We start from the raw sequence: 17,173 nt of genomic DNA, 5'->3' as shown, positions 1-17,173 counted from the left end.
AATGGATCCAAAATCCCTCAGATTTCCACCCTTTCTCTTTCATTATGAACACTGATCTCAAATCTCAGGTTTCCCTCTTTGGATGTCATTATCAAATGTCAATTAAAAATCCTCTCGAGTTTGGGGCTGTTCCCCATGTCTGTAAATCCTAGCAACTTGTCCTTCCTTGGGGGGAACCTGTCGCCCTGAGTCCTTCTCCATCCTGGTTGGGAAATTAACGCCCCTGCAACAATGAACATCTTTCCCTCTCCTTTGAGAATCATTTGTTCCCTCCTTTCTCTCTGTTAAAAATGTTTGCTGATAAAAGACACTAGCTATATATTCAATACCCATCAAAGCCAGGGGCCTCCCCCTGTTTGGGGGATGGGTGGTTCCCATTTGGTAACAGGAGAGTTGGCTGGACCCTTTTCTTTTCTCCAGCCGGCACGGGATGAGGAGGTCCCTCTGAGTGCAGCATGGTCCAGAAATATCCCAAACCCCATGACAAAGGGTCTCCGTGAGGGGGGGCTTCCCGCAGTGCAAAGCTGTAGCCAACTCTCTGGTGGATCCATGGTGGCCATTATTTGCTAGTGACAGAGTATGGAAATTTCTCAGTTATTTTGGCCCTCCATGGCTTCCTTTCTCCTGTTAAAGAGGCGTCTGCCCGGGCTCCCTCTGCCTGTGTGACTGGCCAGCAGGGGGTGGTGATAACTTTCTGTCCACTTGTCAGACACTGTGAGGGAACACTGTTGCTGGGGGGGTGCATGTCTGTGTGGGGAGATTGCAGCGGGAGCTGAAGGGACATTGTGGTAGGGGGAGGCCTCTGGGTGGCTGGGCAGGGGGTCCCTAGTCAGGTTGGTGGTTTCTGGAGGGTTTGGGGTTTCGGGGGGTGGTTCTGATGTGCCCGGCCCTAAGGCTATGGGTCCTGGAGGTGGGTATCGCTGGGGGCCTGTTGGCTGCAGACCAGTGGGGGTGGGGGTCTCTTGGGCAGGTGGGGCAGGGGATTAGACGCTGCCAGGTGCTCTGCCAGGGGCTCTGTCTGGGATTGCCCAGCTGGCTCCTGGGACCATTGCCATGCCCAGTGCACAGCGCTGTGGTGGGGCGGTCCCTGGCGCAGAGTGAAGGGTCCTTGTAAAGTGTCAGGGGCTTCTGCTGGGAGGAGGAGGGGCTGGCAGATCCTGGTGGAGGGCAGGTGGGGGTCCTAGGCAGGCAATGGGGAAATCCCAGGCAGGCAGTGAAGGACTATAAAATGACTCTACAGAAACAGCCCCCCACCCCATTTCTCCTGCCATTTGCAGGAGCAAATCCAGCCATGGGGGAGCAAACAACCCAGGAATGAGAGTTTCCTAGCAGACAGGCATGGAGAGGGCCCAGGGAAAAGGAGATAGAGGGACTGACAGGGTCCGTGGGATAAGAGTTTTGAAAGAGATTTCCAGCTCTCTCATCTGCCCAGACAGATGTATTACTGCAGTGTGGGGAGAATCACTTTCCTGTGGACAAGATGAGGATGAGAGAGAGGAAAACCCAGTTCGTGACTCCACGTCCCTCCTGCTGGGGTGTGGCTGCCGTGGGGTCAGTGTCACAGGGAATCCTCGAAAGGGACTCCTTTGGTTCTGCTTTTTTCTAGGATTGCGTTCAGAGACTTTGTTTTGGGATGCGGGAGGGAGAAAGGAGGTTAAAAGTGTGTCTGTGGGCCTAGCCTGGCAGGAGGGGCCAGGTCTCTGCTGTAATCCAGAGACTGAGCATTTTCTCAGCACGGCAGAATCTCGGATCTCGCTCTGCAAGGAAAGAGCCTGGGGGAAGCGTGATGTGAAATGAACTAATGCCCGTTCCCAAACCTCCACAACGGCCCTTCTCGCCCGATCAGGCTGCAGAACGACGCTCACGTTTCGTTCCGGTTCATCCCGTCCTCCCATGGGACAAGGGAGCGACATGGCTGCAGAGGAGCCAGCTGAGGTAGGGATTATTGGGGGGGTTCTGATTTGTTCCTGCAGGAGAGAGAGGGACAGCAAATACACGGGAGAGGGGAAGGTTTGCACCGTCTGGTTTGGAGGTTGGAGCGGGGCAGGAAATGCACAGGGTGGAGAAAGGGAGGAGACCAGGGGGTGGCAGACCTGCCTGGAGTTGTTTAATAAGTGGCCTAGATTCTTGGAACAGACCCATGAGGTTTGGAGGTGGAAATGCTCCAATTTGGTGAACAGAAAATAACCCACGTAGATGGGGCTGGGAAAAAGGACCAGACTCCTAGTGCTGGAGCCTGACCCAACTAACCAGTGGGTGCCTTTAAATATGAAGGGGGAAGCCACCAGTCAGGCTTAGGGGAGATTCTCCTGCCTCATATCCAGCTCCTCACAAGGAGGAGGGTGTTGGGCTTCCTACAAGAGATCTCTCCCTAGACCCTGCTCGGTGCAGCATCTCCGGTATCAGTCTGTGTCTAGTAGGTGTGTGATGGATCTGCTGGGAGAGAGGAGGGGTGTCTCTTCGCCCCCTCCCCCTGGTGTTTCCTGGGTGCTCTGAGCGCGTGGGGGTGGGACTCTGTTGGCTGCGGTCCACCCAGAGTTTCCGTTTGATTGGCTCCTCTCCCCCACGAATAGTGGGGCTGTGAGTGGGACAGCAGGTCCTGAGTGGGGGGCTCTGGCTCTTTCAGGGGCTGGTGACCTTCGAGGAGCTGGCTGTGTATTTCACCAGGGAAGAGGGGGCTCTGCTGGACCCCGCTCAGAGAGCCCTCTCCAGAGACGTCATGCAGGAGACCTGTGAGAATGTGACCTCGCTGGGTAAGGGTTCCTGTCCCCTCGGTTCTTGGAAGGGGAACGGAAGAGATGAGGTTCACGCCACCCCCACAATGCCACCTCTGCTCTGTCCTGTTCCAGCATCACCCCAGCATGCCAGTGACACACACACGACCAGAGACCCTCCCCTGCTGCTGAACGCTGTGGGAAGAGAGCACAGGAGCAGAATCGCACAGTGTCAAATATCTCCTGTTTGCACAAGTAAAACGGGGGGTTAGGTCCAGCATAACGAACAGAAGCTTCCTACCCCTGGCCTTCTCTCAAACCCTGAGCCTTCTCCACCCAGACCAGAATGTGCTTGGGGTTTAAGAAGCAGGCTGCTGGGGTCAGAGCGGCTGGTCCAGGGTTACTGATCACACAGACCTTGAATGCTGGCTGGGGGAATCCAGACAAGGGAGCTGCAGCAGCAGAGCATTGAAACTCAGCCAGGATTACAGATGACACAACTCCTCACTGCTCCGGATTGCCCCGTGCATGGGACAATGGCCTCGGTTGCTGGTGAAAATCCTTGAGACCTGGAGAGTTGCTCCCCCCATCCCCATTTGCACTAGCCACAATCTACCTTCTCTGCAGACTTGTTTTTTTGAGTCCCTCATTCCTGAAGTCACATGACCCCGATTATTATTTTTCACATTCTGCTTTTCTAGACTCTTTAGAGTCTGTTTCTTCTGAATGATCGTTTCTAATTTCCCAGTGTTCTCCACACCCAGGGATTTCCTTACTCCCTCCCATTGCACTGGACTCACTAGGTTCCCTGGTATTTAAGAACGGCCACACTGGGACAGACCAAAGGTCCATCTAGCCCAGTGTCCTGTCTTCCAACAGTGACCAGCGCCGGGTGTCCCAGAGGGAATGAACAGAACAGGGAATCATGAAGTGATTCATCTCCTGTCACCCATTCACAGCTTATGACAAACAGAAGTTAGGGACACCATCCCTGCCCATCCTGGCTAATAACCAGTCATGGACCTGTCCTCAATAGATTTCTCATCGTGTTTGTTTTTTTTTTTTTTGTAACCCTATTATAATCTTGGCCTTCACAACGTCCTCTGGCAAGGAGTTCCCCAGGTTGACTGTGCGTTGTGTGAAGAAATACTTCCTTTTGTTTTTTATCAACCTGCTGCCTATTAATTTGATTGGGTGATTCCTAGTCCTTGTGGTCTGAGAAGGAGTAAATTACACTTCCTTCTTTACTTTCTCCACAGCAGACATGCTTTTATAGACCTCTCTCATATGCCCTCTTGTCTCTTTTCCAAGTTGAAAAGTCCCAGTCTTACATATCTCTCCTCATACAGAAGCTGCTTCATACTCCTAGTCCGGGTTTCTTTGCCCTTTTCTAAACCTTTTCCAATTGCAATGTATCTTTTTTGAGATGGGCCGACCACATCTGCACACAATATTCAAGATGTGGGCGTACCATGGATTTATATCGAGGCAAGTTATGTACTGTCTTATTATCTATCCCTTTCTTAATGATTCCCAACACCCTGTTCGCTTTTTGACTGCCTCTGCACCCTGAGTGGATGTTTTCGGAGAACTATCGACAATGACTCCAAGATCCCTCTCTTGAGTGGAAACAGCTAATGTAGACCCCATCATTTTATATGTATAGTTGGGATTATGCTTTCCAATGGCCTGCACTAGGTGCTATCCTGACATCTCGGACTGCTGAGATCCTGCATTCAGTGATATCCCTGCCCTTCCTGTTCCCTTTCTCCACTGAACCCCACCAGCCCATTCTTAGTGTTCCCAGCTTCCCCAGGACTCTCTCATTGTGTCTGGACCTCTCTCTCTCTGCAAGAAGCAGTTCCAGGGAGACTTGTCCTCTGTCTGGAGTCTTCAACTTCTGGGACATGGATTTACTTTCTCTGTGTTTTAGGAGATGCTTTGAAATTGAGTGTCTGTGCCATTAACCACAGCGCAATCTTGACTGGTTGAACAGCTGTTTCCCCTCAGTTGCCCAAGCTGGGGTGGCTTTTACACTGCTTTACTGTGAGAACAGCCACTCCTGGGCAGTTAACACCCAGTCTCCAGCACGTAACTCGCTGCCAGCTGCACAGTATTGAGCGCTGTTAGTCAGCGACTCACGAATTACAGTGCACCACAGGAGAACCCCAGAAAATTCTCTGGTCCCGGACTTTTGTGCATCTTTCACTGTCCAGCACACTACTGAACGACGCAAGGTCATATGAAGTCTGTCATTTCATCAGTGGAAAATGACACGTGCCAGCCTTGTTATCCCAAAAGGATTTTCCAACACACTTTAATCCCAACACATTGGTTAGATGAAACAATAAAATGAGATGGCTAAGTACCGGCAAAAAAACCAAATTAATTGACTACAGGTAATGAGGTATAAAAGCCAGAATTGTTTACAAAAGAAATGCAAGATAAAACCCAAACTAACATCTAAGTTAACAAGCTAAAAGGGATACAAAGCAAATGTTTCTCTCACCGTATCCTGAGGCAGGCTGGCTGTCCTTTCAGCCAGAAGTCCCCCTAGTTCGCCCCTGCTGCCAAGTTCAGTTTCTTCAGGAGCTGTCATGAGCAGAGGAAAAGGGGGAGAGAGAGAGTCTCAAGCATTTTCCTCCCCTCTTTTTATAATTCAGTCCTTTGTACGACAAACAACTTCAGTTCTCAGCTGAGTCATGGTGACCGGCTGTCTGTTGTAGATATGAGCTTCAAGTGGTCCCTGTGAAGGAATGTAAATATCTTCTTCACACCTTCCCCCTCCTGGAGAATGGCAATTTGACCAGCTGCTTGCCTTGCTGTCTCTGAGGAACTGGTCTGAGGGTGTTCCACAGAATTGTAACTTTTTCACTAATATGATACAGTAAAATCTTATAATTTTACATAGTGTTGCTAAACATATTTTAACAGAAAGAAAAGGAGTACTTGTGGCACCTTAGAGACTAACCAATTTATTTGAGCATAAGCTTTCGTGAGCTACAGCTCACTTCAAGTAAGCTGTAGCTCACGAAAGCTCATGCTCAAATAAATTGGTTAGTCTCTAAGGTGCCACAAGTACTCCTTTTCTTTTTGCGAATACAGACTAACACGGCTGTTACTCTGAAACCTGTCATATTTTAACAGGAGGATAATATTCTGCAGATTATGCATTTTCAAATGATACCTCAAACAAGCCATAGTATGTAAATAATTGATCATAGTTTTCTAGAAGAGTGAACATAGAGGTTGTGACAGGGTCAGGCCAGATGGCTAAGTAGGTCCCTTTTCCTTGGGTAAAGTAACAGAACAATCAGGAACCTTCTGGAGACCAGTAAGACAGGCTGATTAGAACACCTGCAACCAATCTGGTCAGACCCAGGAGTCATCAACCTGGACTGTGGGTTCAGAGAAACGGCCAAGCTGAGGGCTGCCGTGAAGCTCCAAGGCGAGCAAATCCGCCAATAAGCGCAAGACCCACCAAGGTAGAGAAAGAACTTTGTCACAGGGGACAGACTGTGCCTGTCTGTGTGTGTTCCCAGCAGATATGTGGGTATTTCAATCCCTCATAAGCAGAGTGCTCAGCATCTTCAGGGACCCAGGGAGCTGGTCCTGGGAATTCACTGGTTTACTAGGTGTGACACTGTAGGGAATTGTGAGACTCTTTCATAATGATAATTAATAATAAAATACAAATATGATGAAATTGCAATGAATCATGCTAGATATGCCATGTAAGGTGTCAGTGAAAATGCTATGATTTTCCAAGTATGATCATTTTGTTTCTATGTTTTGTACCACCTTTGTGTTGTGAGTTATAGACATGTAGGGTATATCTGTATTTCCAGACTTGTGCAGCGTTTCTGGGTGACACCCCCGGACAGACTGGCATCAGCACTGTCGAGCCTCTTCAGTGGCCTGTCAAGGGTCATCAGCTGTACAATGAGCCCATGAAAAGAACCAAGGGGATACACCTATTGAGTCAGCAAGACATGCAGGGGTATGCCTGTGTACTGAGAACTCCAGGGCTTTTCCATGCCATGTGCTGTGAAGCTTGTGTTTGGGACACAGGAAGTACAAGCCACAAGGCAAAGGGAATAGAAAGGGCAGCTGCATCATCTTCATTTTCTCTTCAATCCCTCTTCCTACCTCTGGAGCAACTTCTCTGCAAACTGAAGCCTTGAACAAAGGACTGAATGACCCATCCAAGCTGTGGATGTGTTCCAGACGTACTTTCAAGCCAGGAACTCACCAATACTGTGAAGAACCCGATATATAGATTTCTGAATGTATCTGACCTTTCCTGCTTTCCTTTAGTTCAGAGGCTAAAGGATTGGCTGGCAGCCTGGTATTTTGGGTAAAATCCAAACCTTTTTTTTAAGGTCAGGCTTGACAAAGCCCTGGCTGGGATGATTTAATTGGGGATTGGTCCTGCTTTGAGCAGGGGGTTGGACTAGATGACCTCCTGAGGTCCCTTCCAAGCCTGAGATTCTATGATTCTATGATTCCAACCTGTGCTGACCTGGTAATATGGCTGACCCTTTGGGGTCAGAACATTGTGTTTCTGTGACCAGAATTTTTAAATAAGCTCTCACTGTACCGAACATAGGTGCTGATTGGGAGTCAGAGAACTGGAATGCAATAAAGGGGGCTGTGTGATCTTTTTCAGCTTCTCAATAAGCAGTGTGCGGGATCAGAAGCATAGTTTGTGAGTGGTCGGTGATTTTAACTTCAGTGTTAGCCATCAGTTCTGGGAGCATCTGCTCTCCCTTTTTTAGCCTGCCCTGACCTTAGCGTTTTCAGTCAGGACTCCCCAAGGCACACCAGGTCACACTAAGCACTGAAGTTAAATTAATAGAATGTTTTGTTTTTTTTATGACAAAGTCTTATGCAATCACCTGAACTCCTTTGTTTTCTTTCATCTGAGCAGGGTTTCCCATTTCCAAACCTGATGTGTTTTCCCAGCTGGAACAAGGGGAAGAGCCATGGGTCTCAGAGCTCCAGGGTTCAGAGGAAAGACAGACCCTGAGAGCTCCCTGCAAAGGTGAGGAAACATGAAACCAACTCAGAATCTGTAAGTGCCTGAAGGAAACCTATGGGATGCCCTACAAAGCCCTTGGGAGGTCACTCAGTTCATTATTGTCTCTAGCAGGGGTCATAACCTCAGGGTAACTATAGCTCATGGCTTCCTGTAGATCCTAGCAGACATCAGGCAGTAGCTTCCTCCCTTCCCCCCATGAATTTGATGGGATGTGAAGGCTAAATTGATCCCCTCCTCTCTCCCATTTAGGGGAATTGTTTGGAGGAGTTCAGTTCCTGTTTTTATTTGACGTCTCTCCAGCACTTTTTTTCGTTGGCCTTCCCCTTTCCATCCCTGTTGGACGTTTCTGTCTCTATCGCAGCAGGTGATGCGATGGCATGTGAGAAAGAGGAGCAGAATTCTCAGCAGGAAAATGCTGGGCAAGTGGATAAACACAGAGCATTATCACAAAGATCAGAAAGGAACGTGTGCAGGAGTCATGAGCAGGGAAAATCCTGTGAGATTCAGCACAGACCAGAGAGAGAGCAGGGAAATCGGCCAAGGGATAAAGTGGGTAAATTAATTTCCTGTCGGGGAACTCAGAAGGACCTCACGGAAAGCACAACACAGCAGGAAATCCTCAGGGGAAAGACAAAAAATGCATGCACTGAGTGTGGGAAAAACGCATATGACCAGTCAGCCCTTATAAAGCATCAGAGAATCCGCGCAGGAGAGAGGCCCTATGAATGCCGTGAGTGTGAGAACCTTCAATCGCAGCTCAAACCTTGTTACTCATCAGAGAACCACACAGGGGAGAGGCCCTATGAATGCCGTGAGTGTGGGAAAACCTTCTCTTGGCACTCAGCCCATGTTAGCCATCCAAGAATCTGCACAGGAGATCAACACCATAAAAACCTCTAGGGCTATCCGTACTTTTTTTTCTTTAATACTTTTCCTGATTCCCACATAGTAACTTTCAAAGTTGTTTCAACTGTTTGCAGCACCGTTATCCCTCAGCGTGTCCAAATGAGTGGCCCATTTTTGCCTTTTGCAGTTCACCCTGTTCTGAGGTGGACCCATTTGTCCTTCCTATCTACTCCATTGTCTCATGAATAATTTGAGTGTGCCCTTCCTACCAGGAACCAGGGAGCATCACATCTATACCATTCCTGCTATTGCAAAATTATTGTTCGGAATCACCAATGATTCAGATTATATCATTGAACATAAGAGAGAAAAGGAAGCAGAAACTGACAAATATACATACATATCTTACTTGCATACTAATGTTTACCAATCTCCCAGCTCAGTAGGAGCTGTAAGTTAATTAGTTTGAGGACCCATTGTCTCACACTCCTTAATGTTTCTCTTCTTGACAACTATATTTCAACAAACCCTTCAAGTAGCATTTCTTTAATGAATTCTAATTTCAATATAATTCATTCTATTTTCACAGAAACCAGGACTTTCAGGCTGTGGAAATGATGGTAACCAATGAGGCAAGGAACGTGTCCGGTTCCAATTTCAGACTTCCAGATACTCGCATGTTGAGTCCTGATTCTCTGGTTTTGTGTCTGATGCTCCGGCTTCACAATAAAGCTGATGTTGGCACAGGTGCCCCAATGTAGCTGCACTGGTGTAGCATGCTATTACAGATGCTCTAAGCCAATGGGAGAGATCTCTCCCGTCGGACTTCATTAGTCCAGCCCCCTCAAGCTATGTGTCCTGCTGACGTAGCGCTATCTACACAGGGCGTTAGGGCTGTGTAACTACATTGCTCAACTCTGGATTTTTCACACCCCTGAGCAATATAGTTATACCGATAAATGCCTTTAGTGTAGGACAGTTTTCTCTTGTGTTTTATGCATTTACATCCCTTCTCCTCTACCTCCTCCTACTTTGAAAGATTAAAAAGTGTGAAAAGAGAGATTTTTTTTTCCTCGTGATGCAAACTTTCCCACATACGAGACCCCTTCCACCAACACACATGGCAGAAGAACCAGCGATATATGAACTCAGAGAATTGGTTGGGACCTACGTTGGGACAAACCAGAACTAGAGCCAAGGTTCGGTTGTTGGCAACGGGGATTAAAAGAAAATGACATATGACAAGAATTTGAGCTCTTTGAATATGTTATTGTTTCCAATGAAAACGAATTTATTGGTTAAAGAGTAGGAGACTAATTGTGTGATAATCTGAATCACTTTGTAAAACCAAGTGTCTTGTTTTTTGTTTTGTTAGTCATACAGGAAGTGACAGCTGATCTTGAAAAGTTAATTTGCTTTAATTTACCCCCCGTAGTGTAAGGAGTTCTGGTAGAAAACCTCACTCCAATGGTTGGGGTGGAAGAATGTGTGTGAGAGTGTAGAAGTGAATATTGGCCCAGTATAGATTTTAAATTTTTGTGTTTCAAATAGAACTTATTTTGCTTAGTTTCAAAGTCTATTTCTAGTGAAAGCAAAATTATTCGAAGAGACAATTTGTAGAAGTTTTTACAAGTTCTTACACTTAGACTGTAAGGGTCACTGACTTCCCCACTTCTCTAATTTGCAAAGGAAAGTCATCTGTCGTAGGATGTGTTCAGCAGGTAGGAAAGTTGCAGTCCTCAACCACCAAGGAAAAGGCTGAAGTCCATTACCTTTTAGGTCAATAAGCCGTCTAAAGTCTGGTCTTTGCTGAAAAGCGATGTTGACGTAGCCACCTCTCTCAGGGGTGTGAAAAGTCCACTCCACTGAGAGAAGTAGTTAATGTGACCTCAGCCCCAGCGTAGACAGTGTTAGGTTGTCAGAAGAATACTTCCAGTGTTTGAAGTATAGACAGAGCCTGAGACAGACTGATCCCCTATGGGAAGTGAGTCATGACATGAATTCCAATTTTGACCCATTTCCCTATATGTGAGAGAGGTACTAGTATGGAGGGCTGGGCCAGCTGTCCGATCGCCTGGTTCCTCAACTGTAGCTACAGCTCTTAGTACCCATCCACCCAAAGACTGAGAGAAATGGAGAGTTCCAACCATTGTTATTTTAGTATCTTATTGTTCCTTTCTCTGTTTTTTGTGCTGGCCTTTCTATTATATCAGGGTGTGAGGGTATAGCTCAGTGCATGTTGTGACAAAGCTCTGTCCTTGTCTCTATGGGTCCCACGTTTCCTGGTGGATTTTGCTAGCCTCAGAGGCTCACTGTGACCCTCCACATAGCCCTTCTCTCTCTCTAGAGGCAAGGGCCACAGCTTACTGAGCCATCATAAGCCAGCAAGGGAGGTGAGGAGAAGCAACCCTCTGTCGCACAATCTCTGTTTCCCAGTATCCATGATTAATCAGGGAGGGGAGGGGAGGGGGGAGCCCGGGCCCGCCCTCTACTCTGGGCTCCAGCCCAGGGACCCTAATAGTAGCAGCTATGGTAGCTGACTTTTGGGAAATAGGACGTGTACAATTCCCTGGGCCACTTCCCCACAGCAGCCCCCACTCAGGGGGGCTCCTTCCTTGCACCTGATGTGGATTTGCACTGCTTGGTTCCTCCAACAGCACGGCTTCCTCCTACAGATCCTAACACACGCGCCTCACTGACGAACTGGGAGGCTTTTCACTAGTTCCAGCCAGGCCTTGATGGGCTTCAGGTATTCCAATCAACCTAGCTATCTCCACTTCTTTCTAGAAGGATCTTAATTGGCCCAAGGTGTCTTGATTAACCTGAAACAACTGCCGTTTGGTTACCATAGTACCAAGGATTTGTTTAGCCTGGGGCTAAAATACCTGTTCCTCACTACTTAACTATAGCTGTCTTGCCTTGCCCCGTCGCAATGTGCGACAAAAGCTTATTGGTGCCAATTGGCAAAGGGGTCACTGTCATTCACAAGCAACGCCTGTCTCAGACCGGACAAATTCATCACATCTGAGACCCAGAGCAGGGGTGGTGGAATCTTCCTTACAGTGGGGGGGGCCACCGGCGTCCGACCTTTGACACCCCCATGACACCCCTTTCCCCCCAGCCCTCACTCACCCCGCCCCTTGTCCCTGAGGCCCCAATCTCACACCGCCCCTTCTCCCTGATGCCACCCCTCCCTCTGAGGCCACACCCACAGAACGCCTCTTCCCCCAAGGCTCCACCTTGTTCCCCCCTCCGTCGTCCGTTCTTAGGGCTGCTAAAAAGTGCTGGGCCCATGGCCCTCTAAACCCTCCTCATCCTGCACCCTGACACACAGCCAGGCAGGCAGCAGTGTGTGTGAGTGTGTGTATGTGACAGAGACTGCTGGGCTGTGCTGAGCCAGTGCGAGAAGTGGGGGCTGATGTCAGGGCTGTCCTGCTCCCCCTGACTCCGGACTGGGGTGTCCCCCTCCCCCTGACTCAGGACTGGTTGCTTCCAGCAGCTGTCTGAACTTAGGGACAGCGTGCCAACACACTCACTCTTCCACAACACACACGCTCCCCGAACACACACACTGTCTGTCCCCAACACACACACACTCTCTGCCCAGCACGCCCACGGCAGCTGAAAAGCAGCTGGCAATTGAGTCGGATGCCCATGGAACAATGGGATAGAGAAACCTGCCTTGTGTGGCTGCCCACGAGGCATTGCAAACCCTTCCCAAAGCACCCTGCGGCCAGTTGCACAGTGGGATAGCGTCCCACAATGCACTGCTCTCTGTGGCGATCCAAGAGCTGCTAGCCTGGATGTGCTCCGGTGACACAAGCAGCCTAGTGTGGACATGCAACAGCGGCTTAATTAAAACGCTTTAACTAAAGCAGCATAACTCTGTCGTGTAGAGACGTAGCCTGGCTCCCACTGGGGTCAAGGATGCTCAGGCACTGAAACTAAAGAGCCACAACTTCCTCCGTAGTTGGCAGGATTCAAACCTGCACAGGGAGACCCCATCCCCCAAGGGATTTCGAGTCCACCACCTTAACCACTCAGCCACAACTACTTGCTTTATAGAGCGCTCTCACGACACTCTAGTTCTCTTCTCACTGAGTGATCGTTTCCAATTGTTTCCTCAGACCAGCGTCCACAACACACTCACTCCTGTGCTGTTGTGTAAGTGTGCCCAGGGCTGAACAAGAATTCCTGCTCTTTTCCCTTCTGGCTGGAGCATGAGGAGAGTGTGTTTGTGGCCAGTGATGTTGCTGTAGATTGTTGTAAAATTCCTGCCTCGATAATTCAGACAGTCCCTTTCCCGTCATATCCCCAGTACATCAGTGACTGTAATAGCAGGGGGCAGGTTTTCTGTGGGGCACAGAGCTTTGCCAGGGGGTTGGTGTCTCCTTCCTTTCCTCACCCTGGAGGAAACTCAGCTTTTCATTCCATCTTTAATGTGTCATGGAATAACAACAGCAGCACGAAGAAAGAGGTGGGCAGGGTGGGCCTCAGGGGAGGGGCACAGAGGTGCAAGTGGTGGGCAGGGCAGGACGGAGAGGCACGGGTCGCAGGCTGGGTGGGTCTCATGGGTGGGGCTGAGAGGTGGGAGCGGCGGCCATGGTGGGTCTCAGGGGAGGGGTCAGAGAGGTGTGGGTGGCGGGCAGACCTTGGGGTAGAGGGCGGAGAGGAATGAGCAGCCGGCAAGGAGGCCTCGGGGAGAGAGGAGCGAGTGAAAGGTGGACCAGCAGACCTCAGCCGAAGAGGCAGAGTGGGGTGGGAAGAAGTCCTCCTGTTAACCCAGTGCTATCTACACCGGGATTAGGCTGATATAACTGCATTGCTCAGGGAAGGTAAAATTTTTAACACCCCAAAGTAATGTTGTTACTGACTTAATTTTGTAGGATAGACCTGTCCAAAGAATCACACACACACCTTGGGAGTAAAACTTCACCCACTTCTCTGCTTTACAGAATCGAAACACAAGAAACGCTTGTCAGGGCCCAGTGCGGGTTGGCAGGGAGTCAGGTGTGGGCAGACACCATACGTTAGCCAGATGAAGGCACCATGGATTAGCTGGTTTAAAGCACCTGTCTTCTAAACAGGAGATCCTGGGTTCAACTCCCAGGAGTGGCTTTTGAGGCACCTGGTACTGGCTGCTATCAGAAGACAAATAACAGAGCTAGATGGACCTTTGGTCTAGCCCAGTGTAGCTCTTCTTGTTGTTTAAATTACACTCAGAGGCACTGATAATAGAGTGACTGAAAGTTTGGGTGTGAAGGGCTGATAGGTCAGTGTTCGAGTCCCCTCGCAGATGACCCCCTCCCTCTGGGACAGGGGCAGGTCCGAGCTCTCACACCAAGTGGCTCATTGGGGCTGCCAGAATCTGTGGGCGGCTCACTCAGTTTACGCCGAGGGTTGAGTCCTGCTTTGTGCACCGTGTCTGAGAATGAAAATCCTTACTAAATGAGTGAGGCAACCTAGTGACAGAGGAGGTGGAAAAAGCTAATGTACACAATGCTTTTTTTGCCTCTGTCTTCACAAACAAGGTCAGCTCCCAGACTACTGCCCTGGGCAGCACAGCAGGGGAGGAGGTGACCAGCCCTCTGTGGAGAAAGAGGTGGTTCGGGACTATTTAGAAAAGCTGGATGTGCACAAGTCTATGGGGCCGGACGAGTTGCATCCGAGAGTGCTAAAGGAACTGGCGGCTGTGATCACAGAGCCATTGGCCATTATCTTTGAAAACTCGTGGCGAACGGGGGAAGGTGGGTGTTTTAATCGCTGTGCAGACATAACGTTAGGATTCGTCTACAGTGCAATGAATCACCCATGGCTGGCCAGTGTCACATTAATCAGCATCATGCGGCTTGGGCTGTAAAGTTGCAGTGTACAAATACAAAGAAACAAGAGCAAAAACCGGTTGCCTTTATAGCTAGATAGCTATAGATACATGGCAAATAGCAACAAGAATCAGCATAGAGCTGGATCTAAAAAAATGAAAGATTAATCTTTGCTCTACAAATAATAACTACTGATAAATGGTAATATCAAAAAGGACCTCAAATTCCTTCGTAATTTGATGGTTCTTGGAACTTCCAAGCATATTGGCTAAAATTTTCGAGACACAGATTGTCAGAAAAACATAACACGCTGAGTGCTCCACCTGAAACAACAGGAAATACTGTTGCCTAGATAGATAGATACATTGCAAAGAGCAACAAGAATAAATGTAGAGCTGAATCTGCAAAACAGAAAGATTAATCTTGCAATAGAAATAATAATGTATTAATTATTGTTAATTATTTATTATTATTTTATTTTATTATGTCACAAAGGACCATGAATTCCTTCATACTTTTATCATCCTCAGGATGTTGCTGTGTATTCAGAGACATGATTGTTTTCTGGAGCAGCCGTTGCAGTTTCAAAAGGAAATTCAGGCAGAAAATGAAGCAGGGAGGGTTGTGATGGGGTGCATGAAAGGAGAAGACGCTTGTTCTTCTTGAGTTTTCTTTCCGTTGCTCTCATGATCCTGATGGAGGAAGCGGAAGCTTAATTTGAGTTTCTCCCCACTCCCCTCCTTCTGTCGGCGGAGTGTGTCTTCACCAGGAGTGCTTCCACCGAATGAAGAGGGGCAGTGTGGGGGGGCTGAGAAACGGGGCTCTTCACTCCGCGCAGCTGCCCACTGGGAGCCCAGCTGCCTCCTGGGCTCTTGACTCCCCACCTCCTCCCTGGAGTGGGAGCCGGCCATCTGGGCTTCTTGCCTGCCTGCTCCCAGCCAGGAGTGGGGGCGGGGGCCAAGTGCTCAGGCTTCTCGGCTCCCTGCGCTGGGAGCCGGGAGCTTTCGTGCAGCAGCCCCACGAGCAGCCAGGCAGGTGCAGCCCCGCTGGGATCAGGGAGCGGAGGGCAGCCATGAAGGGAGCCAGCCGGAAGCCATGACATTGGCAAGACAGCCAGCAGCCCCTGTGAGTCAGGCAGTGTCTACACAGACACTGTGTTGTCCTAACGACCCCAACGCAATCCCCGTGCCTCTTGAGGAGCTGGAGTTACTATGTGGGTGTAGCAGGGCACTTACATAGATGGGACAAGGCTGTAGTGTGCCCCGTGAGGTAATTAGGACAACCTAAAATGCTGTCGGCGGGCCTAACTGTGTAGTGTAGCCCAGGTTTTAATCTCCTGCTGATGGGTTATATGCTGGGTGTCTTGTTTCCTTTGCTTAGGAGTGCTTGTTCTCACACTTATCTCCTCGCTTTCCATTCCAGTTCAGGGAAGGAGAGAATAACCAAGTCTTCAGGTATGAAAAGGCAAAACATTTCTACATGACCCTTCGCAGTCAGTGAAACCTGTGGTGGGAAACGTGCCCTTGATTTTACTGCATTTTGGTTTCTTGTCTTGTTGGTTGCTCCCGAGGAGCTGGCAGGGAAATGTCCATGGAGAAGTGGAGTGGATGTGAGGTTTCTTGCTTTGAGATTTGCCTGCGTTTTGGCCTCATTGTGAGAAAGGCAAATTGGATGAGACATTGCAGCTTTTCTGATGCCTGCCTGAGTTTGGAAAGTAAGCTCTTTGTTGTCCTGTTCTTCAAAGGAAACTGAGGGAGCGGATATACACTGGCAGCTGAGAAAGCCTTAGAAGGGGAAATCCAAAACTGGGCACAATTGGTTTCTGTCATAGATTGTAGTGTAGTGTGGTGGTTATCATGTTTGCTTGACACACAAAATATCCCTGGTTTAAAACTAGGCAGAAACAGTGCCTTTTCCCCCGACTGATCACTTTTGGTCTTCCTCCATTCCAAGCCCTTTGCTGAAATACACCCATATTTCCCACACTTTTTGTTCATTTTTCTTTCCTTTTACAATATTTTAGGGTTGTAATTTAATGGCCAAACAATTTTGCTCATGAATTAAAGTTTAACACAACATTTGACAGCCTTTTCCCATGCCCTCTTTTCTGTCACTTACAGGAGTTTACTTATGGGAATATTCACTGATTTATTGCACCGAGCATTTCAAAGGAAAGGTCAGAATCATTTATCTAGGATTCACTTTCCAGATTTCTTTCTAATTCTTTCTCTCACATAGATGGGGAATTCTGTGTTGGAGCAATTTAGCTTACCACTCTCTCTTTCTAGACGGAAGCTGACACAATTTAAAACTTCCCAATTTGCAAATATCTATGTGAAAATATTTTCTAAACCAATGCAGAGATCCTGGGCAGGGCTAGGGGTGAGGCAGATTAATAATTGGCTGTTCTTTATTTTGGTGCTTTCTAATTGGCCATTTGGAATTTTCATACAGGATGGCATTACAGCCGAAAGATAATCTCAACATGTGGAGAAGAAACGGTTATACGGGCTAATAAATAATTTCTTGGTGTCACACCAAAAGTGATGCATTCCAGTGTGAAAGAAGAACTAATTCATGGCTTATGAGCATTTGCTACGTAGCTGTAGCCATGCAGGTCCCAGAAAGGCTTGTCTTTGTCCCCAGCAGAAGCTGGCCCAGTCAAAGATATTATCTCACCCACCTGCGCGTTTGCTCGCCACACGACCGTTAGCCGACGGCCAAGGATGTTTGGTGAGGTGCCAGCTATG

At 48.5% G+C, this 17,173-nt stretch overlaps 1 protein-coding gene and 1 long non-coding RNA gene across 2 annotated transcripts in view; both read left to right on the top strand.

The window, feature by feature from the left end:
- LOC144258216 (uncharacterized) overlaps positions 1 to 17,173 on the top strand; it is a 970,182-nt gene that overhangs the window by 710,313 nt on the left and 242,696 nt on the right. The gene's annotated exons all lie outside the window — the stretch shown is intronic.
- Positions 6,877 to 9,800, top strand: LOC144258339 (uncharacterized). Its single transcript, XR_013344675.1, has 3 exons — positions 6,877 to 7,071; positions 7,645 to 7,758; positions 9,191 to 9,800. It is a non-coding gene; the product is annotated as an uncharacterized LOC144258339 (long non-coding RNA).

This window comes from Eretmochelys imbricata, chromosome 28 (genome assembly GCF_965152235.1).
Source record: "Eretmochelys imbricata isolate rEreImb1 chromosome 28, rEreImb1.hap1, whole genome shotgun sequence".
NCBI lineage: Eukaryota > Metazoa > Chordata > Testudines > Cheloniidae > Eretmochelys > Eretmochelys imbricata.
Note: the sequence above shows the minus strand (reverse complement) of the source record. Positions and strands in the feature narration are given on the sequence as shown.